Consider the following 25919-nt stretch of genomic DNA (forward strand, 5'->3'; position numbering starts at 1 on the left):
GAGATTGAGCATATCGAAACTTGGAGATGTTTAGTATTTCTTAAAAATCACCAACCCCTTTGAAGAGATTCCAATTTGGAGGGTACGAAAGAGTCCTAAAACTTACAGGGAACACTCTTGGTGCACCACATCCTCAAATTCCCATCCTGTCAACCATCATCTTCCTGCAGTTTTTTTCACGATTGATAGGCCAAATAGCCAGCCTCTTACTGATCCAGGCTAGTCTAATCTTAGAAACTTTGATGACTTTGTTGCACATTAGAGATATAATATTGCACATCTTGGTAGGCCAGTGACAGCTAACTGTAAGAATCACTGCCCCCAACAGGATAGCTGTTCAATAAAAGAATAAGTTACAACATTTCAGTTGCTGGCAAAAGATGTGGCCTGGAATGGCAGAAGTTTAACAGAACAATTCAAAGAACAGTTGAGCAATGAGATATAAGATGAACTAGTGCAACAAAGCATCTCATACATGATGACTGCATTAAACCATGTCTGCCTAGTTATTAATGGAGGGCTCAAGGAATTACAAACAAATGTAGGCAGGAAGGCAAGGCAAGGCCACACACTCTCCTTATCTTCTTCTCTCCTCATATTCTTGCAACTTTTCAGTTTGGCATGCACACCTGAGAGCCAAAGGAATTCTAGTCTCTGCCCAGAAACGTTACACTACTGTTTATTATACTATGTTTGTTTGCTACCCTGTCCCTTATCCATTGCTTTGGCAAGAGTTCCTCAAAGGATAGATCCCTATCTTTTACATCAGTCTTTTGAAACATGAGTACTCTCCAAATTTTCGGACTCCCACAAGTCTTAGCAATGGCCATGTTTCTTGGTGGATTTGTGGAGTTGAAGTCCACATATTTGGAATATGGTTGATCAATATTAAGATGAGGACAAACTACCATTTATTGTTATCAGTGAATTCTTTCACTGCAGCAACTTTAAACTTAACAGGTCAACTAACTGAATGCCATTGAAATTTGCTGTAAATGGAATTCCCTCACATGATGTTATAAATATTCTGTATTACTAACTGAAGATGAAGGTGATTCTTTTTCATTTTGCTTTGTGTGTTATGATAAATAATGGCCTGTAGTTATACACTTAATAATTAATCAATAATTGATCCAAGTGCCTACTTTTCCTGCAGAGCTGGGTATGATAAGGTAGATTTTACAAATATAGTGTAGCTTGGAAAATTATATTAAGTTGCAGCACTATTTAATTCTTGTTTTTCATTTTAAACAAGTTGATAAAATGTTTTGAGCCAAAATAAACAGAACGATATATATAAATAAATGAATGAATAAATAAATAAATACATACATACATACATACATACATACATACATACATACATGCTTTTTTTGTAGAATTTCATCATGATTTGGGAGGATAACTTTAGAAGTTGAATATTAAAGTCATAGAATTAGATACAGACATTTATGTACATCAACTTGAAAGTTGTAATTAGAAATTCTAAAGACTGGTCTATGGATGAAATGCAAGGCCATAATTCACACAACTAGTTCTGTACGCACATACAACTTAGCACAACACGGAGAAGTTTCATTGCAAAATCAGCTGGAATTTTAGCAGCACCAATATTATCTAGCATGGGTATCTGCTATGACAAACCCACTGAAGTGCACACAAACTACTAGTACTTCCTTAAAGTAATTATTTGGGTTGGACCCTTTCTCCCCATTAATTTTGTTTTTTAAGCCCTTTCCAATTTCCTGTTTTCTGTTTTAGTTTTTGTCATTATCCTTGTTTGAAGCTTGTTTTTTTCCTTCTTGTTAAAAAAAAGAGGACTAAGTTAATCACTTTGCAATGGTCATTTGCTGCTTCTATCCAAAAGTACTTCATTTGTTCGCATTGCTACTGGAATGTCTCTTTAGATTTGTAAAGTGTCCAGATTTGCAACAGGGTGTAAGCCTTTATGTTTTCTTTTCTTTGAAACTGACATTTCGTTTTAGTATTTCTGGCAAATGTGATTGCTATCACATGGAAAACCCACAGTAAGAAAAACTAAATAGCAATCAGAACTCTCCTGAAAGAAGAAAAGTAATTCAGTTCATGTTGCAAATAGCATGGTGAAGAAAAGAGTGGCAAATCTGTCCATCTTGTTTCTCAATTGAAATCCTGCATCATGTTTTAATTATCATATGTCTGCCTATCAACTGTTATAAACAAAACATACCATATACAAACCAGAAGCATGTTTTTATGTAAAAATAAATAGCATCCAAATCGTGGTTGCAACAAGAGCAATAAATATTCCAGGTTTTTCACAGGTTCAATTGTCTATATTTTGGCACATTGACCTTCTCTGAAGATGCCCTTAGAGCAAACTAGGGATTCAAAACCACATAACTTGTGTGTCCTTAGAAATTAACTTTCTCCAAACCACCAAAGATATTAGTCTACATTCCCAAAATCCCTTTCTTTTTTCTCCATTCTAACATTAACTTTTTCTTACTTATTTTTCTGAAACTTCCCTTCTTTCATTACATGTCTGCATTCTTAATTCATGAAGTATCCAATTCAAGCCATCCTGTCAGCAAGATCTGTGTCGATCCCAACTTTTTAACACTATCAGAGGTTATGAGTTGGACTGGGGGAAGCAATATTGCTGAAGCAAGGTATTTGAGGATGCAAACAGTTGGATGACTACTATATCCAGAAAAGAGTTGGTATTTTCTATATTTCTTTTCTCTCATCTAAATAATGTGGATTTTTGCAGCCCACATCTGTTAGGTTTAATATTGGAAGGAGCAAGGATATGGGAGGTGAAATTATTATGGTTTCTTGCACAGTCAGCCTACAGATATTTTAAAGTATATATAAAATAATAACTATAATAAACTTGGCAGTATCTGGAGACAGCAGAAGAAAAGAGGAAAAAAACTAGAGAAAATAACAAAGTACAAAGGCCTACTAATAAATTATTGCTGCAAAAGAAAGCAAAGATATTACCACTACTAATAGGTGCCTTGGTGCAATCACAAAACATCTAGAGAACCATTTGAATATAATCACCATCACTCAATTGCAAAAGGCAGCTTTACTTGAAACAGTTACATCCTACAGCCATACTTTTAACATCATAAAACAATGTTATATTTATCAATAAATTGGAATAGGTCCAGGATATCCAAGGCGTCACCTTACACAACTGGATTAACCTACTCCACTCGGGCTGGCAAAAGAGGCCTACTGCAGACTCCATCCGTCAAGAAATTGCAGGTGACCTCCAGGAGAAGAACCTTTTCTGCCATGGCCCCCCAAACTTTGGAATAAATTGCTACAAGAGGTGAGGTCTGCCCCCTCACTCCTGGCCTTCAGAAAATGACTTAAAATCTGGCAATTCTGGGTGGTATGGATCCTGAAGGAGAAGCTGTTGGCTGGAGGTGAGAGACCTCTCCACTCTAAACCCATGGTTTCTTTTAGTTTGTTTTTATCTTTTGTAATTTTATTTTGTTTTTATGGTTATAATTATTTTTTTACATCCATACATTTTATTATGTTGTAAACTGCTCAGAGTCATCTCGAGCCACACAATGAGCAGCATACAAATTTGATTAAAAAATTAAGTAATCATCTGCCTTTCCCAGGTCTTTGGGATGTATTTCAGAGATGGATAAATTCCAAATCCATTCCAAACATTTGATCTAAGAGACACTGGGCTGCTCATGACAGGTTAAAAAAAAACAAATATACAAACATAAAAACATAAAAACTGTTTATAATCAATTTAAAAAACATAAAATCACTGTCATCAGCAGAATTCATTCTAGATCAAATCATTACAGCAATCATTGGTAGACCCACCAGGTAACTATCAGCTATGTCTTCAGGGCATTCATAAAGACCAAGAGAATTGGGGCCAATCTAAGATCCAGGGCGATAATGTTCCACAACGTGGTTGCTACAGCAGAAAAGTCTCTCTTCTTGGATCCTGCCAGATGAGAGTTTCATAGACAGGACCTACCAGTCCTGATTATGTAGCTGTACCCAGATATATAGATATATCTAGGGAGAGGCAGTCCCTCAAATAATTTGGTTCCACATCATGCATACTCCAAGCACAGCTAGGATGGCTCAGCTGTAGTTGAGCTGAGCTGAGGGAAAGACTGTTACATAGTGCAGAGCAAGCTGATGTTTTGGTCTGCTTTTAGATTCTTGCATCTTTCTAGTTTCTCCAAATCTGTGCAGAAGTGTCAGCTTTGGTAGCCATATTAACAGCAAAAGCTTCCATGCTGCCACATTTCTGTGCCTGGGAAATTGGGAAGGAGGATTTCATGGACCATATGTAGTTAGACATAAAACCATTCTTCTTTTTGGTCAAGGTCGTGGTTTTCCTACACCTGGATAAGGAGTGGTTTAAGGGATGTCTTGAGTTGGGACGGATGGTGATTGGACCATGTGATGAACTGATGGATTTGGCTTTTTGAATTACTGAGGGAAAACCCAGAACTCTCAGATTCGGGTTTTCCCAGATGTGCCAGTATGACAACTCTAATAAAATGGAATTTTGAGAAAATACCTGCCTCAGAGTTTTTGATTGGAATTTTATTTTTGCTGGAATGCCGACAAGAAGCTTCATATGTGCTATACCAAATATGGCTGCCAGTTATATTCTTCCATTCTTAGGTAATGAGAGTTGTTGGGGTTTTTTCACATTGCACTCACTGACTCTTCAATGCTTCCTGATGTACTTAGCTTATAACTTACCTGTCACCAGTGCTGGAGCATTTGCAGTTTCCCCAGATTCAAGGAATGGAATGGAATGGAAACCCATAATCTTTAGTCAAACTTTAATATTGGTCATTAATCAAGGGCTTCTGCCTAGCCCCTCAATTTTATGCTGAAAAAGAAATTTCTTTCTTTCTACTCTATCAAAAACAAAAGATATCAAATTGCAAGTTTTTCATTTATTCAGTGTAGTGGCATACCTTTTGAAATGTTGCTTCTCAGATTCAAATCCTGTATCACATTCTGTTGCCCTGTCAATTTGCTGAGGGTAAGCAACATGTCATGCCTCCCTTCCAAGGGCTACGTGGCTGCTGAGTTAACGCTGTGAATTGCTACTGCTTTTGCAGTGCCAATTGCAACTGGCAAAAATTCTCCATTTGCCACAGAGCATTGTAAATATCACAGAAAGGAATAAAATCCAAGCACTATAGTGAATGTCATTGACAGCCTCAACTAATAAATGGAGGATTAAATCTGACAAGCCAAAACATTGGTAGCAATATTCAGAAGAGCCGTTAAGTTGTAAATAATATCCATCTTTTTATAGTAATGTTATTAGAGATTGCAATTGGAGAGATGACCAGCAGAAAACTTACCCCTAGCATAAGTGTACATGAGAAAGTGGAAGAATAATTCACTACACAATTAAACTTACAGCAGGAAAGGAAGAAGTCGTGTCACATGCTTCATGTCACAGCTAAAGATGATGATATCTGATGTGGTATTAGTGCTGGGCAAAAATAAAATACAGTGTTCAGCTGAAAGAAGCAAAAGAAATCCACTTGTTGTGTTTTTCTGACATGTCCCCAATTTTGCACAGAAAAATGCTCCAGCCTTCTCAAAGGGATGAATTCTATAAGTAAACTTTGTAATTGAAAAGGCCACAAAGAGTTCATTTTGTTGAGATAGAGAACAGGCTTAGACCTGAATGATGCTGAAATCTTCATTAAAACTAACGGAATGTATACATGATCCTAGGTCTCTTAAGTATTCAGTTCCTGGAGCTTTCATCACAACTGAAATGCATATCAAAAATAAATAATATCTGAAAAGAAACCTTTGCTTTCAGCACTAATGAATTTGCATTATAGTCGAACTGTCTTTCGTTGAAAAGTGGGATATTTTAGATAAATATCTACAATTAATTGATGAGTTACTGGATCTTTAATAATTTATCATTTTTGATATTTTGCAAAGATGTAGATCGTGGTTCCAACCAAATCCAAAATCTGGAATTGAGCTAATGACTTAAGACTGATTCTTTTATTTTGTTGTACAAAGCAAGTTCCCCTTTGAAACGACTATAACTGAACTGAGCACTGATTGGTATATTCCTTCAGTGACTGCAAAAAGCAGATAATATGTTTGCTACCATCCCCAACATGCTGCTTAATATCTCGGTTGGAGAATACAGTGACCGACAACTCTACCTTCCAATCACAGTTCAATAGAAAGTCTCCAAGCATACTGCTTTCAAAGAAAGGTTTAGTACCTTTTCTCTATATTATTTTCTCCTCCTTGATAATGGTCTCTCAAGTCACATAATTCTAAAAAATCAGTTTATTTCTGGTGCTAATAGAGCATTTATTTGGAGTTTATCACCATTCTTTACATCCTAAAATCAATACTGAGAAATGCATTAAGGTTGAGCAAATAGCTATGACTTTATGTAAGGTTTGGGTTTAAAAAGTGATAATGCAAAATTGATTGTAAAGATTCAATATGCCAATATGAAGTTCAGAATCTGATCTGATTATTTATTATTCTGTTACTGTTATTGAAAATATTAAATAAGTTATAATGGGGAAGCATTAAAGTGAGTACATCTTCATGTTTTTGCACAATGGGAAAATAGAATGACTGTCACCTTAGATGGCATTTGCATTTCAAAGTTGGTGCTGGAGAGCTTCAATATTTTTTCAATTGTACTTCTCTTAAGGTGGATAGGAAAAGAATGGAATGAACATATAGAGCAGGGGTGTTAAACACAGAACAAATGTGTCACATACTGGCCATGGTTTTGCAAAGGGGGGGGAAAGTTGTGATATGTCACATGACAACATGACAACACATGCTTGACACTCCTGAGCAACTGTGTTGACACTAAATGACTCAAGCTCTGTAAAGGACCTTGGAATACTCACCTCTAATGATCTAAGTGCTAGAGCCCACTGCAACTACATAGCCAAAAAGGCATTAAGAGTTGTTAACCTAATCCTACGTAGCTTTTTCTCTGGTAATATCACACTACTAACCAGAGCATACAAAACATTTGCTAGACCAATACTCGAATACAGTTCATCAGTCTGGAACCCACACTACGTATCTGATATTAGCACAATTGAGAAAGTCCAGAAATATTTCACAAGAAGAGTTCTCCACTCCTCTACTCGTTGTAGAATACCTTATGCCACCAGACTTGAAATTCTAGAACTTGAAAACCTTGAATTACGCCGTCTTCGGTCTGACTTAAGCATGGTATATAAAATCATACATTGCAATGTCCTACCTGTCAATGAATACTTCAGCTTCAACCATAACAACACAAGAGCACACAATAGATACAAACTCAAAGTAAACCGCACCAAACTTGATTGCAGGAAATACGACTTCAGCAATAGAGTGGTCAATGTCTGGAATACTCTACCTGACTCTGTAGTTTCTTCCCCAAACCCCAAAAACTTTAACCTTAGACTGTCTACTATTGACCTCACCCCTTTCCTAAGAGGTCTGTAGGGGGCGTGCATAAGCGCACCAACGTGCCTACCGTCCCTGTCCTATTGTTTCTCTTATTCTTTTATTTTTCTTATATGTACCCATTTCATGTATTCACAACTATGTATACATTTATACTTATTATCTTGTAAACAATTGGCAAATCAAATAAATAAATAAATAAATTAGAATAAAGCTGGAAGGGACCTTGGAGGTCTTCTAGTCCAACCCCCTGCATGAGCAGGAGATCCTATACCAGTCTCTTCTTAAAAACCTCCAGTGATGAAGCCCCTACAACTTCTGAAGGCAAACTGTTCCACTAGTTAATTGTCCTCACTGTTAGGAAATTTCTCCTTAATTCCAAGTGTCTTCTCTCTTTGACAAGTTTCTATCCATTGGTTCTTGCCTTGTCTTCTGGTGCTTTGGAAAATAACAATAAAAACTTTTCAAAAGTGTTCTTTTTTAAAAAATGGAAGACTTTTGATTGGTAGGCTTTCTGGTATAATGCATCTGGTATAATCCAATACTTAATGCTTAATCACTTCCAAGAATGATATTTTTTTAAAAAAAGTCTGACAACTGTCTGCATTATCACTGTTATGCATATTATACACTACGATAAAAATAATTGTTGTACCACAGATCAAATAAAGAGACAGAAAATGAAGGAAAGCTAAAGAATAAAAGGGTATGAATTCAAAGAAAGGTAAAAGATCAAACAAGAGAAACACATTTAAAAAAAAAAAAACCAGCAGAATGTCTCTTTCTCTCCTTACAAATAAATCTACTTTAAAAATGTGATAGAAGAGTGAAATGTAAATGGTGAACTTTTCTGATAAACAGGATCTATAGAGATGACAAAAGTTATTAACTGGCTATTTGAATCAATAGTGAGTACTCATTGCACAAATCAATACTGCCCCACCCAATTTTTTTTGATAAAGTTGTAACATTTTACATTTAATAAATGTACACCGTCATAGATCATTAATTTTGTTAACATTAATGTTTTTAAAGTTTTTTAAATTGAAATAAAAGCAGTCCCTAAATCTATAGTTGTTTCACTCCTTTTACCATATCCAGGCTAGTTAGATAAATATTTTCTACTAACAGTGTAAATAAAACTGTATTGTGCAGCATAGTATCATGAAGAGGGAACATTTTAAAAAATCAGTTAAAATATGCAGTAATGTTTGAAATTACTTTGTTGAAAATTGCAGTAATGTTTGAAATTCTGGAAAATCTGAAACTTTATCTAATATCTTAATCACCTTGAATCTCTCTGAAATAAATCAAAGCCTTATGGTTGAATTCAATAACCTATATGAGCTCTGCAAATTTAATGTGAGAGGCTGATTTGCAAAAATCTCTGTTTAAATCAATCATTCTATCAAGGCTTCACAATGTCTTAAGCACAAAAGCTTTTTCACATATCCTTCTATAATTTATCATATTTCTTAAAGCTATTGATAGTAGGAGGAATTGCTAAAGTTTGTTTAAACATGTAGCTGGCAGAAAGTATCCTGTTTGAAATGTCATAGGGTTAATATCAATAAAAAGATAATTAGAATTGGAGGAGACCTCTAGTTGCAGCAAAAATCATACTATACTATAAAATGTTTTCCAAAAAAGATACAGCAATAATTTTCCTGGTCTAATAATCTTAAAATTATTTAACTGAAACTAGGGAGACTTCATCTCTCAGAACAGTCTACTGAGAGTCTCCCATCCAATCTCCTACAAAATAGAAAATACAACCATTTAAGATTTCCCACAAGTTTTTATTTTTCATTTCAGATTTGGGATTTGAATTCAATGTATCAACCTGTCACTCAGAGTCAAAGCATTTTCTTCAAATCCTTATATTTCTAGGATTTATAACATATAACATGTAACATATTTGGTAAATGCTTACATGACATTCTTTTTTTAACTGTGAAGTTCCCTGATTTACGTTCTCAAAACACTTGGAAAAGTAGTAGACTTATCCACTTTTGTTATATAAAATATGTCTAGCTGAACTTAACTGATAAAAAAGCAAGCAGAATCATATCTACTTAGTATTCTGAAATCATCAGGAAATCTTATGGCTAAAGGTCATCTTAAGGATCATATTCAAGCAGTCACTGGAGACTAGTCAAGACATTCCTTCTATGTTAAGTGAAAGATAAATTCCCTTTCCTGGTTCTTACCTTTTTCTATTTTTTATTGTGAGTTTTATTAATCCTCCTCAGAACACTAGACATTAGTTTTCAGACAAGAAATTACTGAAAACTACAAATCCACGAGCTTAGGTAGCCACATCTCAAATTCATTTTCCCATTAAAAGATGTATTGTAGGAACCACCTGGAAAAATATAGGGTGTCATTCAAAGAAGTGATTCATAAATCTGACTTTCTCTTTTTGGAAATTAATCCCGGTGTATTTAAAAAAAAAAACCAAAATTAAAATGTTGGATTAATGTATTTTGCCTTCATTTGCTGTCAGCTTTCAAGAAACAGTCCTACAACAGAAGAAATCACTCTGCCAAATTCTTTAATAAACATACTGAATTAGGAACTGGGGTTAACAATCTTTTGGCCTGGCCTAAGAAATAGGGTAGAGGCAAAAGGAAGAAGGAAAGGAAAGGAAAGAAAACCTCCTACCCTTAAAAATCTCTATATAGATGTTATTAGACTGGTGGTCCTGCTGTAACCCAAATTGGTAGCCAACACTTAAGTCACTTCTAAGTCATTATGTCAAACCATATAACTCATACAACATAAGTCTGACAATTGTTTCTTTCTTCAGATTGCAATCAATGTTGTTGGTCATCTCAAAAACAGACAAGGTTATGTGGAGGCTTTCATGGTTCACTTTGTCACACAACATCACTTTGCTGAAGTTCTGAAAATGATCTGTGAAGCGCAAAAATCCGCTTGTCAACCTTCTTTCAAGGTCTGATGAAAAAAATAGTCACATCACAAACTCAGTTATCACAAAAGTCAGTTTTGATTTGAATCTTTGTGTGGGTGTATAGATGTGCAGGATTGGTACTGTTTTCTTTCATCCATTTTTTCCCAACCTGATGATAATCAAAAAGAAACTGTTGGCATTTTTATTGGCTGAAATGGGTTGGTTTTATTGACAGTTTCAGGATATCAGCAATGAAAAGAGCCATGATTGATTGATTTGATTGATTGATTGTTGTTGATTATTATGAATAAGAGGAGGTACTCATACATGTTGTTGGCCAATGACTTAAAATTAATTTGTTTTGGGAAAATGCTTTGCATACACTCTAAATTTGACCTTTGGCAAACCATAGTGGCGTCAACAAGGACAGATTTGGGAGTTTTTGTTTTTCAAGGAAGCTCTACTCTTTATGAAGAAATCAATTGCAGGTCTTGTGTTTTAATCAGATTTCTGGAATCTTATAATAGCTGGGGTTTGAAGAGGAGGACTAGATTATTATTTCAGATTTTCTTCCCTGTAAAGAATCTTCAACAATTATACGTGATTTCTTTACAGAAATATTCAGGTACCATGAAAAAAATGTTCTTGCACCTTTACCTTTCATGTGAATAGGCAATCACTGTATAACAGCTGTTGCTAATCCTTTATTTTTTCTCTTTTTGTCTGTCCGTTTCTCTCTCTCTCTCTCTCTCTCTCTCTCTTTCTGTCTTTCAGTATCTACATAATATGGGCTAGACCAGGGGTGGGCAAACTACGGCCCGCGGGCCACATCCGGCCCGTTGGTCTGTCCAATGCGGCCCGCCCCTGAAAAAAAATCGCTGCCATTGGTCTGTCCAATCCGGCCCGCCCCTGGAAAAAAATCGCTGGGCGTGGCGTAATTGCCCTGTGCCGCGTGGCCCCCAAAGCTGCAAAACAGTGCGGAGCGATCTAGGGGTAGGAAAGAAAAGAAATTTGCAAAGGCCTCGGCTGGGAGTTCGAAATCACCTTCGAGTGCGACCTCTCCGAAGGTGAGTCCCCGCCGATCCCCCTTTTTTTCTGGGGCTTCCAAGCTTAAACTTTGTAAAGGCAAAGCTTGCAGGCTGGAGCGTCTTCCCGCCGAGGAGCGGGAAGAGTTCCACCAGCGGGCAGGGCGGGCTGCTTGGAGCCACCTAAAGCTAGGCCGCTGCTGGTGGAGCTTTGCCCTGCCTTGGTGCCCCATTTCCCGGCTCGGTGGTCCTGCTCGGGCGGCACTTTAAAAGCCTGCTTCCCAGCACCCGAGCAACTTCCCAGCAACTTTCGGCCGTTTTAACTCGTGGGCGCTCGCGCCTGGCCCCGAGCCACGCGGCAGAAGGGAAGCCGGCGGGCAGGCAGGCAGGCTGCTTGGAGGAGGCTCCGGGCTTCCCCTCCGCCAGGCGCAACCGCCCGCGAGTTAAAACGAAGCCGAAAGTTGCTGGGAAGTTGCTTCGTTTTCCAGGGCTTTGCAAAGGCAAACTTTGCAGGCTGGAACGCCTTCCCGCCGAGGAGCGGAAGGTTCCCCGGCGGGCGGGGGGGTGCTTAAACTTTGCTCGGGTGGCACTTTAAAAGCCTGCTCCCAGCACCCGAGCAACTTCCCAGCAACTTTCAGCTTCGTTTTAACTCGCGGGTGCTCGCGCCTGGCCCCGAGCCACGCGGCGGAAGGAAGCCCGGCGGGCGGGCGGGCGGGCTGCTTGGAGGAGGCTCTGGGCTTCCCTCCGCCAGGCGCGAGCTGAAAGTTGCTGGGAAGTTGCTTCGTTTTCAGGGCTTTGCAAAGGCAAACTTTGCAGGCTGGAACGTCTTGCCGCCAAGGAGCGCTTGCGCCTGGCCCCGAGCCGCGCGGCAGAGGGGAAGCTCGGTGGGCAGGCAGGCTGCTTGGAGGAGGCGACCCAGCGGTGCTCCGGCAGCAGCAAGAGGCAGTTTCGCCCGGCTCCGCTCAGGTGTCCGGCTGGGGCTGTCAGGAGTTGCTACCGCGGTGCAGCTCCGTCGGCTCCAGTCCCGCGTTGCCTTGGGAAGGAAAAGGCAAAACCAGGAGCTGCTGAGCCTGAGCCTCGGTGCCGCTGCTCCTGTTGCAAAGCACCGCCGCGGCTCTTCATTTTTGCCTTTCCTTCCCGAGGCAACGCAGGACTGGAGCCGCGCGGAGCCGCGCGGCGGTAGCAACTCCTGACTCAGAGGGCCTCGAGGGGAGGGGAGCCTCTGAGGGGAGGGGAAGGAGGAGAAGAGGGGGAAGGGGGCGATTCCCAAAAAATCTTGTGCTGACCCGGCCCGTCTGTCAAATCTTAAAAGTCAATGCGGCTCCCGAGCCAAAAAGTTTGCCCACCCCTGGGTTAGACCCTCCTAAGTCTAGATGGGAAATACCACAGAAGGTTGTGGAAAATAAAAGGGCTAATATCTTTTTATTTCCAGATCCAGAGAGCCAGACAGTTATCGGCAATTAACCAGACATTGTGGTAAAAGACAAGGATTTGAAGGAAGCAGTGGTGATAGATGTGGTGCCAAGTGACATCAGGAAGAAGGAGCATGAGAAACTGGAGAACTATAAGGACTGAAGGAGGAACTAGAAAGTATGTGGAATATAAAGGCCAATGTGCTTCCAATAGGGGACTTGGGACTGTAACTTCTAAGCTGGGAGAATTGCTCCAACAGATCCCAGGAATGACATCAGAGCTCTCTGTCCAGACGAGTACAGTGCTAGGAACAGATCCTGTGCAGAACCTGTGCAGAACTGTATATGAGTTTCAGGTATCAAGGTAATAAGGGTTGTTATGAGGGTTCTATTGGCATCTTCTTGTATACTATTTGATGGTACTTTTCTGCTGAGCCTTTGTATTCAGTCTTGAGGGATGATTATAGCTAATTTAGCCATGACCTTATACCTCACCTATGCTCTGTAATGGGGAGGATGGCAATGATGCTCCAGCTTCAGATTTTGGCTAAACATCTAGTTGTTCTTCCAGATATTGAGTATGTGATGTAATGTGTAGTTGGTCTATTTCCAGTTGTGATAGCAGCTTCCTCTTCACTATGTTGAAGCGCTGGGTAATTAGCTGTTTTGCAATTAGTGTGGATATAGGTTTTCTCTCCATAATTCCCTCATATTACTGTGGAGCACTTAGAATGCAGTACTACAGGCTACTTCTGCTGTCTGCCAGCTGCCTGTGATTTGGCAGTTCGAATGTCATCAGGCTCAAGGTTGACTCAGCTTTTCATCCATCCAAGGTGGGTAAAATGAGGGCCCAGATTGTTGGGGGCAATATGCTGACTCTGTAAACCCCTTAGAGAGGGCTGTAAAGGACTGTAAAGTGGTATATAAATCTAAGTGTTATATACTTCATAATTTCCCTTTAATTAGGTCCACAGTTGTAGTAGCATTCCATCAATCCAGGCTCTCTTGTCTCATCCATGAATGGTTTGCATCAGTAGCCCACTTATTATCAGCTGGCAAGACTCTCCTAGTTCAGTTAGAGTTAGCAAATACAATTTTGTTCAACAGAAAGAACAATCAGAGCTATTGCACCACAATCCTTATTCTGTAAGATTTTAATGATTTCTGAACTATGCAGTCTAGCCAGTAATTGGCTTCAGCCCCTGGGAATCAAATATCATAAGTAATCAACAAGAATAAGTAAAAATATTATAGATGGATTGAATGTATCACCCACAACAAGTAATTGGAAACAGGCCTCTACAACAATGACATTGTCCGTATGTTTTGATATTGCAGACATAATACAACCAAAGAGCACCTAATATGGATGGAAACTGAACAAGGAGAGATTTAACCTGGAAATAAGGAAAAATTTCTGACAGTGAGAACAATCAACCAATGGAACAGAAGTTGCCCTCAGAAGTTGTGGGAGCGCCATCACTTGAGACTTTCAAGAAGAGATTGGACTCCCATCTGTCAGAAATGGTGTAGGGTCTCCTACTTGGGTAGGGGGTTGGACTAGATGACCTACAAGGTCTCTTCCAACTCTGATTATTTGTTATCTGATATGAAATAACTGATCAAAATATCTCATTACCTTACACAAAGGAGCCCAGTAACTTAAAGATACATAACACATCTAGATCAGCCTTTTCTAGTCCAGCAACCCTCTAGATCCATGATGGCGAACCTATGGCATGCGTGTCACAGGTGGCATGCAGAGCCATTTATGCAGGCACACGAGCCCCAGCCAAACTTATCTCACTGCGCATGTGCGTGCCTCCCAGCTGATTTTCAGACTCCCAGAAGCTTGAAGGAAGCCTCTGCAGCCTTTGGAGGCTGAAAAACAGGCCCGTTTCATCACTTCCTGTATCTGGAAATACTGGAAGTGATGAAACAGGCCCATTTTTTTGGCCTCCAAAGACTGCAGAGGCTTCCCTCGAGCTTCTGGGAGGCTGAAAATCAGCTGGAATGCACATATATGCCCAGTGCAGGTTAGGGGCGGTGGGAGGATTGTGCATGCATGCGCAGGGAGCATGGGAGGGCCACAAATGCAAATTTTGGCACAGGAACCCAAAAAGGTTAGCCACCACTGATCTAGATATTTTATGTAGACATCAACTTGTAAAATTCTCTGCTTTCCTAATGATGCAGGATAACGGGAGCTAAATTCCACATCAAAATGGTAAAGCTAATTTAGATAACATAATCACACATAGAGAAAACAAGTCATTTGACATGAGGATTAATTTCTAGAAATCAAGTTCTGTTTCTTCCAAGGAATCATTATAGATGTGTTTTTCTTTCTAAACCTTTGGAATGTGAATCAACTTATTTTTCTTATCAACCACTTTATCTTATCACCCTGAAATAAAACTCAGTACATAGAAACTGAAATTATAGTTACACATAATACAGTGAATATAAATTCTCTATAGTAGGTTCCATTTAATAACTACTTAACATAGTAAGTGGTTTTATGACTGGCTAGTATCTTTTAAGGTCACCCTTGAAAATCAATTTTCTTGAGTTAATCTTCATCCACACATTTCTCCTTAATGCTACCATACATTGTGGCTTGATAGCTTTTTAATCTGTGTTTGAGTAATACAAGTAATGAACTGTGACATTACATCACATTATTGAGCAAATTCTATCTCTGATAATATTCTTGTACAGATGCAAATAAACCAATGTGAAAATAGATCGCAAACAATGATATTTTTGTTCTGAAATGAGCACTAAAGAAAACAGTCCCCTTGGCATTTATATTGAGAACTTCCCAGCTAACCTGATATTCTCCAGGTGTTGCATAATTGCAGTTTCCAGAATTCCCAGTTACTGGCTGTAGCCTCAACTCATTTGGGGGGTAAAGCAGCCAGATATAAAAAATAGCAATAGCATTTATTTACTACTTCACAGTGCTTTACAGCCCTTTCTAAGCGGTTTTACAAAGTCACTATATTGCCCCCAACAATCTGGGTCCTCATTTTACAGACCTTGGAAGGATGGCAGGCTGAGTTAACCTTGAGCAGGTGAGGATCGAACCTCTCTGCAAGTTTCTCAACTTGAGTGCAGTACGAGAATTCCTTACTCAACATGATCATTGCTGAGAAATTTGGAAATTGTAGTTTACAAATCTCAAATGAACTCAGGTTGAAAAGGCTGGTGTTCAGCAAATATTTGTAACATCCTTTGTCCATCAAAACCTACTAAAGCATTTTTACATAAAACAATAACAACTTATTAATGTTTAGGCCTAGGATATATGCAGGGGTAGGATTCAAATTTTTTAACAACCGGTTCTGTGGGCGTGGCTAAGTTGTTGGGTGTGGCTTGGTGGTCATGTGACTGGCTGGGCGTGGCCAACTCAATATCACTCACATCGAGGCACCATCTCCTCCCCTGGCCTCTGTGGGGATGCTGCAACAGTCGTAAGTGTGAAAAACAGTCATAAGTCACTTTTTTCAGTGCCATTGTAACTTTGAATGGGCACTCCACACAAGCAAAGTACCAGCAAAGCAGGGGGAAAAAACTCCAGAGACATTCCTGAGACAGGAAGTCTAGTCCTGCCAAGAACGTAATAAGGGTTAACGGAGAGGCAGTTTCTGTAAGCAACACCAGAATGTTTTCTTCCTGCCTTCCTTACAGGATTAGGCCAGTAATTTCTTCTAACTGGTTCTCTGAACTGCTTAGAATGTTAACAACCGGTTCTAGCAAATAGGTGCGAACTGGTAGAATCCCACCCCTGGATTTATGTAGTTACAGAAGACTTCCAACAGCATATTAGAAAACAGTGCTGTGCAGTAACATAAGTTTCTCAACATCTGTTTCTGGAACTGACCAATGCTAGTTCTTCTGTTGCAACAGAAACTGCAAATGACATTCCTCCTGTTTTGTATACAGTATTTTGCTGCATTTTTTTTAATGCACGCACTACTATGTTTTATTCAGTCTACACATAAATGTTAAAGAAACTGCACAACAACTCCATTAGCAAACCACATTCCTCTTATTTTAACATTTTCCATTTTTCAATATTCTCAGAGCATGTATGATTTCCTTTTCATCCATCAAGTTGAGACAATCAGTCTCTGATATACATTTTTTTCCTCATTCAGCTGCTTTCACTGTGTCATTTTTTTATCCTTCGTAGTAGCATACTTTCACACAATTCTGTTGCACTTTTTGACATTTTTTTCACTTCAACTTCCACATTTTCTTTCTTTACACCCACTTACCATTCATTTTGTTAGATTAATGTATCCTCTGATATTTTTTATAGAAGGTTCATATTTGTCTTCCTGCAGCTGTTCTATTTTCACCTTAGTTTCTTTCAGCTCTTTCCTTTGTTTCTATATTCATTTTTCCCCAAATCTATACTTCATGCTACCAAATAATGATCTATCCCACCTTCACTAATTCTCTCATTCTTCTAATCTAATTAATTCTACTTTTTTGTTAATTCCTTTTCCATGTGTTCACATTAATAGACTTATGCAAAAACCATGCATATTCAGAATAGACAGAAATTTATCTAAACATACTCACCAATAACCATTCTCATTCATTTTTGGGTTTTCAAATGGCCCAATCATTGATCCCACATTTTCTCATCTTGTTCCCACACATCCATTCAAATTACCTAAATGTCTAATATCCCACCTCTATCCTCCATTATGCATATTGTTTTCAAAACTCATATATAATTATTCCATTACAATTCTTCACTGAAGCACAACATGAAACTATTACATTCTATAAACATAGGCTTTCATATGCATTCTCAATAATATTGATAACACCAGTTTATCTGACATATATATCACCTCTTTCATTCGTAACTTAATCTTTCATATTTATTAATTCCACTCCACAAGATCAAATCGCATTCATTCAATTAGATTACATTCTTTCCTTTTATCTTAGTTTTACATGAAAAAATATTTTACATTGCATTTTACTAATTTAATATTTTTATCATTTATTTGTCTTATATTCCAAATTACAATCTTCCATATGCCATCTCTGTCACCAAGAAGGCCTATAAATATTGACTTCCATCAACCATTTGGACTTTGATCAACCAAGTTTTCACATATGGTTTTAGTTAAATAATGAAAAAGAGAGACTATGTTACTAAAAGTGGACTTAGTAACAAGTGTGTTATGTTAAGTCTTTCTTTCACATGACATAGATAAAGATAATACTGGTCAGTATGGGCATCTTTTTGGTCATGAGCAAAACTTTTGTTTTTATTCTAAGCATATTCATGCAACTGAAGTTCTCTAATCAAAAGACTGCCTTTAAGCCAACATATTCTTCTTACCAGGAGATATGTAGTAGACTGAGTCATAATACATAATACTTCAGAACTGGAATTACTGTTGCAGTTTTCACTAAAAATTTCCTATGAAAACATGACTTTTAAACTTCATATTTCAAAGCCTATGAAGTCTTAACATAGCAATACTAATATTCAACTCTTCTCCAATATATCAGAGTATAGATTGCAACACCAAAACTTCACAACGCCACTAGGCAGAGAGACAATGAAGTTTTACCTAAGAGTTACTACTACTATTTTTAATACATTTAACAAGCTTCCTGACAAAATAGACAGGTATTTTTGTAAGAATTTTTCAAGACACCTTCAGCTAATGCTTTATACAGCAAGCGTTTTGAACACACAGTATTTGTAAATTAAATTGTTAATTTTAAATAACATTTTTACCTGAGCATATTGAGCCTCCAAATAAACATTAGAAATGGTATAGTAGAATTATCTTGGTTTTTGCCAAAATGGCAATTAGGAAATAAATACTGTATGGATTGTAAAAAGGTAAATAAATTTGCACAAAATCTATTAGAATCTGTAGCAATCTTTGGAATGATAGTTCCAAAACTTTTACTCTTTTTTGGTGTTTTTGTGAAGTGAAAGAACTGACTTAAAGCACCCATTTTACCACTTAAAACTCTAGAAATCACAGACACCCAGACAAAATCATATTCCCTGGTCACATCCCTTTGCATATGGCCCTTAGCATGCTATTCAAAACTTAGTGAAACTCTCAAGCTAACTTTGTTTATTTCTGAAATAAATGCACACTGAATATCTTCAGAGAGATAACCTTCAATGTTTCTGGTTATATTGAAAGTCCTCTAGACAGAAAGGCAGGAAATAAATTATGGGTTTAAAGACTACTGGATTGAATCTGTATTTGTGCAACTAAATGGAAATGTTACCTGAAATGGAGTTACAAATCCACATACCTGTAATAACCTAGAAGGCACATTTTTCTTCTTGCAACCGTTGATTTAATCCCTAAGTAAGATCTGGCATCTTATCAATGTTCCATTTTCTGTTCTGGATGCAAAGATTCTGAGATAATTTCAAAATGTAATTTATAATAGGATTTTCCTTGATGGATAAGGTGATTGGAAGTGGAGTTGGCATATTATTCAATTAAGATAGTTTTAGTAGTGAGCATTTGTGTTTTGAATAGGCTTTTACAGATCTAATGTTTTTTTGAGAATTTTCACATTCTATGCAAAAGGTACTAAAATACTAGACCAAGGATACACTGCCCTCAAGTGGATGAATAACTTCTCTATACTGTGAATAACAAGAATCAATATAAGTTTCACTAACAAAGTTTTATATCCAAAAGTATAAATGGCTGTACTATAGAAATCCCTAGATTATACAGCAAAGCCTAATTTTAGTTTATAAAATACTGTAATATAACTTCAAGATTTTATGTAGATACTTGTCTAAGACACATCAAGCAGAATCTACCTGTAAATCAGTCCATTGGGCTTTCCAATTCTTATGATTAAAATGAAATGGGTAACCACATTTTTAAAAGTTAAAAATTTAAATCTTCTGTCATAATTACAAAGCAGAGCTGAAGAATTGAAAGATAAAAATATTTTAAAACCTGAAGAATGCCCCCATATTCACACTCATATAAACACATATTCTACATCTTAATAAACATTATGCTGTAAGATAAGGTCAAACTCAACCTCAGAATTTGGGCTTGTTCATGCATATTTTTGATACAATATCTGCACATTTTAATTATAAAATACATTGTATACCTATTTATTATTCTGGTACTTTTAAATATTATACTCATTTTACAGTTGGCAGTGTATCCCGTTCCCCACCCCCCACCCCCCACCCCCCGCCACTGCCTTTAAGGACAACATCTAAAGCTAAGTGAAGAAAAATAAGCAAAGAACTGTTGTGTAGTCAGGTAGTAAATATGCCCATCCCAAAGAATATATAATCCAAAGCTAAACAAACATGAAAGTCTATAGCAGTTAAAATATTGTTTAATTATGTTAGAATAATGTCTCAATCCTGATTTAATTGCTAGCTTATTTTTTTTAATTGCTAAGCAGTGATTATAAAATTATTAATCGAGCTGTTCAGAGCTTAAAAAGTACACAATCTCTGTAAAAAGCTTATTCGTTGATGATTCATCATAGAACAAAAAAATCTACCTGTTCTGGTATACCCACTTAGGTACTACTAACCAACCAGTGACCCATTGGATCATCATTTCAGAAAGATTTCTTTACCTAAACAGAGAAACAGAATGGTGTGTTTAAAAAAAAGCAGTGGGAGTGAAAATGACTTTTGAGTTCCTTCAGGCTTTCCCATTGACATTGCCTAAGGGAAGCTGGCAGAAAACATTGGAAATCACTCCTCTTTCTCCTCAGCCAACCACTGAATTGCCTTTCACTTTGTTGGGAGGGAAAGGGGAACAAAGGTAGCCTCAGATTGTGATTAAAAGTGCACCCCCACTTCCTGTCTGGCATGACCCCAAAGGCCCTCTCTCCACGGAGGAATAAGGCTCACTTGTAGATTACTGGAGACTGCAAGCCAGCCCTACTTCTCCAACAGGCAGGAGAGTCACAGCTTCATTTTTCCCTCACCACCCATTAAGAGATTTCAAACTTTAGCCTTGGTTCCAAAGCAGCCAATTGCAGACATCCAGGGGCCAGAGGAATACTGGAAAGAAGGTAGGGATATACTTCTCCTGTTTCTTTGTGCCATGCAACCTTCCCTTTCTGGGATGGCACTGAAGCAGCCATAACTTGCTAGATTCAATCCCACAGAACTCATGAATGCTAGATTTTGGAAACATTATTTAAGAATGTTTCAGAATGATTTAGAGAAGAGCAAATATGGATTCTCTTCAAGAAAGGGAAAAACAGCATACCAGTAATTATTGATCAGTGAGTCCATTTAAGTCTGGAAATATGTTAGAGCAAGTAATAAAGCAAGCAATTTATGAACATCTTAAAGACAGTGCCATGATTGCTAAGAGCCAAATGGCTTTGTCTAAATCTTGTCTTCTCCTTTGACAGGATAATGATTCTAGTGGACAATAAGAATACTGTTGATATAATCTACTCTGGTTTCAGCAAAGCTTTGGACAAATTTCACAAGCTATTAAAGTCTGATCTGGATAGCACTATAATAGGTGGGTTCATAACTGGTTGGTAAACTCACTAGGACAGTTAGCTACATTGAATTGGACAACAATGAACAGTGGGATTCTGCAAAAATGAGATTTGATGCCAGGATTATTTAATATTTTACAATGACCTGAATGGTGAGATGATAGGCTGCTTACCAAATTTGCAGATAACACAGAATGGAGGTCTAGTAAATATTCGGAATAATAGTACAAGGTTTAGTCTAATCTGTACAGATTGGAAGGTTGGCCTGAGAGTAAAAAAAATGTCAAGAAGAAATATAAAGTGATACATATAAGGAAAAAAATGTAGGACTTGCATATATCTAAGAAAGAATTAATTGTCATCGTTGACAAGGTGAATATGATTCAGCAGTGGGAAACATCTGCTAGAAGGTATAACAAATTCTGGACTTCATCAGAAGATCAAATCAAAATACATTTTGTCACTAATTCTCTCCACTTGGCAATGGTGCATCACACTTGAAGTATGATCTTCATAAGGAGAATGGTTGAAGGAATTGGGTATCTAGTTTAATGAAAAGAAGGACTGGGGTGATATGATAGTAGTGTTGCAATATCTAAAGGATTTCCACAAAGAAGCTGTCAATGTATTTCCCATTTTTCCTAAAGGCAAAACAAGAAGCAATAGATGGAAACTAATCAAGGAGACAATCAACCTAGAACTAAGGAGATTTCCTGACAGTTAAAACAATTAATCAGTGCAATGATTTGCCTCCAGAATTGGAGATTTTTAAGAAGAGATTGGACAACCATTTGTCTGAAATGGTATATGATCTCCTGCCTGAACAGGTCCCTTCTCAAGTCCTGCCTCCAAGATCAGTTATTCTGTTCTAGGTACATTTTTTACAGATAAGGACAAATTATTTTTTTAAAAAATTCATAGGACGGCAACAAAGATATTAGGGGGATTTGAAGACATGCATTCTATGTGTTGACTGAAGGAACTTGGAAAGTTCAGCCTGAAGAAAAGAAGACTTAAGTAAAATATAATAGCTGTGTTTGGGGACATCAAGAAAAGATAGTAGATAGCCAAGAATTGTTTTTCAAAGCATAGAAAGATTAGAAATAACAATTATATGTTGCAGGATTGTTGTTGTTATAACTGCCTGGACAAGTCCCTTCAGTTTTCTTAGCAAGTTTTCAAAAGTGTTTGCCATTCCCTTCTTCCTAGGGCTGAGACAGAGTGACTGGCCCAAGGTCACCGGGCTGCCTTTGAATCTAAGGCAGGCTACAGTTTACATTTCCCAGTTTACAACATAAAACTGGTTTTCTGTTGATATCTACATTTTATTTAAATATAAGGAAAATCCTTCTTGATAAAAAGATATGCACTATAACAGTGGTATAGACAGCTTTTTAGAGACTATAGCTTCTATCATCTGGAGGTTTTTAAGAAAGAGCTTGTTTTTTTCCATTGCGTTCTTAACAGTTGGTGTTGAAGTCGTTTCCAGTGAAGCAGGCGAACAGAAGCTCTGCATTTTGTGGAGGACATTGCAGCTGAAAGGCAGCTGGATGTGAGAACCAGACTGCTATTAATTCTCTCTGGAATAAAGAGAGTTATTGAGATCACCCACATGTATTCTGGATAGCCGTTTTCTTTGTGAGTCAACAGCAGAAACAGAGGTTTTTCCAGCCACTTGTAATCAGCAGAGAATTATAGGTTCCATCATGCTCTGAGTTGTTAATATGGCCATTTTTAAGAACTCAAAGTTTGACCTAGCCTCATTCTTTTAATTACCTTGGACTTTAATTTTTTTTACTACTTCTTTAAGATTGAAAAGCCTTCAGAACTTTCAAGATTCATATTCAGTGGATGATTACCTCCTTAATCTGTTGAGAAAGAAAGAAAAGTAGGCAGTTTCAGCTCTGTAAGATTTTTTTTTTGAATATACAGTAAAGGAGGACTGTAGTTTCATTTTAGTTTTTAAATACTAAGAATTTGGATGAAATTGATTTAAAAAAGATGTGGAAGCCAGCTAAAAATATTCTCTCCTGTGGGAAAGAATATCTGTGTCTATAAATTGCTGATGGCTTTGAAGGCTACTCATTAGAAAAACATCTTTGTTTAAAAAAATTACAACCAATGGACTCAATAACTTTGTGAATTAGTTAACTCTATATTGCAACCAAAAAAGAATTGAAGTGAATGGAGCTCCTTTGAATGAAATTGAAAAGGGTATTATAGAGGACTCTAACATTTTAACCCATAAGAAAGATATGGAAATATTCAATCTACAAATGGAATTGGAGGACTATTTACAAAACAACAAATGTATAAATAAGATACCAAAAGAATGACCTGAAGTATTCATTTAAATTGAAATATAAGAGATTTGCTGGAGAGGTTAGACTGAAAGTGCAAGTGGACTTTGATAAAGATGACAAGGGTTTTGAGAGAAGAGATAAAGATAACAAAAAATATATAATTTTGATATACAGGACTTAAAGATTGCTGGGAGGAAAAAGAAAAAATGCAAAATTGGTTTGCTTGATTATGGTTAAATATGGGTTTGTATTTCTGGTGCTGTTCAACTGATATTTTGATTGGTTGGATGTAATGGTATATTCTGTAATATTTATTAATTTTGGTATATAAATAAATACTTCCAGTAATTTTTTTATCTCCGTATTCTGGAGTGGCTCCTGCAATTGATGAACAACTATATAGCCGAGTTTAATATCCCAGAATTGTGGAGGGAGGCTAGACTATTTCTATCCATGCTTTCATTATCCTCTAGTTCCTTCTAGTATCCAACTTTTAAAGTCTCATTATTTTATTTTGACTCAGAAAAGGTAAATAATGACAATTTCCAATAGGAAGAATTATTCCACAAGCTTAAAATTATAATTTTAAGTCGATCCCAGCTCTTAATCCTTTGTTAAACTTTATAAAATTCATATTTTAAGTATCATTTGCTATTTAATAAGACAATATTTTAATAAAAATAAATTTCAAAAGCTTTTAAAATTATATTTAAAAATACTTTCTCTAAGAATAAAGTGAACACCTTTGACTTCCAGTTGCTCAACTCAAAAGCAATCTATAAATCAGTAATCCCTGTGGTTTACTCCCAAGAGATAGCTGTACAGCCATGTGGATCTTCCCGTACTGCAGGAAGATATCAGTGGAGAGATCTGAAAAAGCAAATATAAAATGATCCTCATTTAAAATCAAAATGAAAAGGGAGTATCAAATTGTTTTTACCTCACCAAGCTGAAATTCAAGCAGAGAAAAATCATTCATAAACTTGCCCCATTTCCTTAGGTTATAGGAAATTCTGATATACATAAGGAAATTCTGATATATATATAATATAACTTTCTCACTTGAGTAATAAATGCCTTGAGAACTCTTAAGTGGAATACAACTATTTCAGTGAAAATTTAAGTTAAAGTTTTGCTTCTAGGCTTATTAGAAGTATTGTATAGAACCAATGCATTTTTAAAGCACTGGAGATGCCAATGCCACAAATCTGGTTACTAATTTTTTTTTCAAAATAAGATCAAAAATATTTTCATGCTTACCCCCCTCTATTTTATGTAGGAGACAGCCAATATGGCAGCAAAATAAGGAGAGTCTTGCAGGAACTTTTCTAGATGCCTTTTACCGTACTTTCCATATACTTATCTTGATTGGAATCCCCTAGTCACTGGAAAATAGGACATTGATTGATTAAATTTATAACATTACCCATCTCAGCCTAGTGACTCCGGATGCTTTGACTGATTAAATTTAAAACGTAACCTACCTCACCCTAGTGACTTTGGGTGACTAACAATTCAAAAATAGAAAACAACACAAGAGAAATAAATGCAATTGCAATAAAACTGAGGGTCCTAGCAAAACTCTCTTATAACACATTGTAAGACATATCTATCTGGCTTGATTAACATGCATTAATCCCTAATGCCTGAGGGAAAAACTAGGTATTAAAGATTTTCTACAAGATTAATGGAATAGGCCATTAATGGGTATGAATCTGAAGGGGGTGACAAATAAAGCATACTAGACTGTTCCCATTGCACCTGGAAATTACTAGAAGCCAAATTTAGCAGGCTAAAATATAAAAGAATAAAAGGAAGCTTTCAGATAACAACATCTGTATTTTTATCTGAATTCCATCATAATGAACAAAGTATGACTAAAAGACTGAAATGAGCTACTAAAAACAGAACAATATTTATCTAGAAATATCGAGATGTATATTTCAAGATGTGTTGATTACTGAATGCAACTAGCTAGTGACTGGTTGCATGCTTCCTCTCACAAATACTTAATTATTTTCACTGATTGAGGGCAAGCTTTACTTTCTACCCATTAGGACAAAAACAACAACTACTCTAACTCCCAATTACTTTAATTAAAGCTTGTTTTGGCTTCTAAGGGCAAAGTAGCCAAGATAATTGGAAATTCACCTGTTTAATTTCTATGGCCAAAACCAAGAATTATGTATGCATGTAGCTCTGGCCATGACATAGGGAACAGGCATTTAATCTTTTTGTCTATGTTGTTGTTTTTATAGGTTCATGGTCCAATTTGGATGCTGGT

This window comes from Notechis scutatus, chromosome 6 (assembly GCF_049901735.1).
Source record: "Notechis scutatus isolate UNSWTSFEM ecotype Mainland chromosome 6, rNotScu1.2, whole genome shotgun sequence".
Taxonomy (NCBI): domain Eukaryota; kingdom Metazoa; phylum Chordata; class Lepidosauria; order Squamata; family Elapidae; genus Notechis; species Notechis scutatus.